Here is a 441-nt window from a genome sequence, read left to right as displayed (position 1 = left end):
GGGGGGGGAGCAGACACGATCCCTACCCCAAACCCTCGGCGAAAAAGAGGGCCAGGGCCGGTCTCCACGCCCCAGCTCCCTAGGGACCCCCGCGTCCCGCTGCCAGCTCGGCTTCGGAGGAGCCCCCTACGATCGTGCCCGCCCCGCTCGTCCCCGGACCCGGTCGAGGAGCCAGCTGGCGGCCGCGGAGCCTCGTCTCCTCCCGCCCGGAGTCCACGAGCGCGGGCAGTGCCAGTTACTGGCAGCCCCGACCGCAGATAGGGTCCCCGGGACGAACAGGTGGCTCCGAAGAGGAGCGCGCGACGGTCGCGCTCACTCACCCAGAAGATGAAGTTAAATCCGAAGAGCAGGTATTTGATGCATTTGGTGCCTCCTTTGACCGGCATGGTGCGGGCTAGACTGGCCTGGGCCGGACTGGTGTGGAACTGGGAGGGCGCGCGG

Source organism: Ursus maritimus, unplaced genomic scaffold, assembly GCF_017311325.1.
Source record: "Ursus maritimus isolate PB19 unplaced genomic scaffold, ASM1731132v1 scaffold_26, whole genome shotgun sequence".
Lineage (NCBI taxonomy): Eukaryota > Metazoa > Chordata > Mammalia > Carnivora > Ursidae > Ursus > Ursus maritimus.
Note: the sequence above shows the minus strand (reverse complement) of the source record.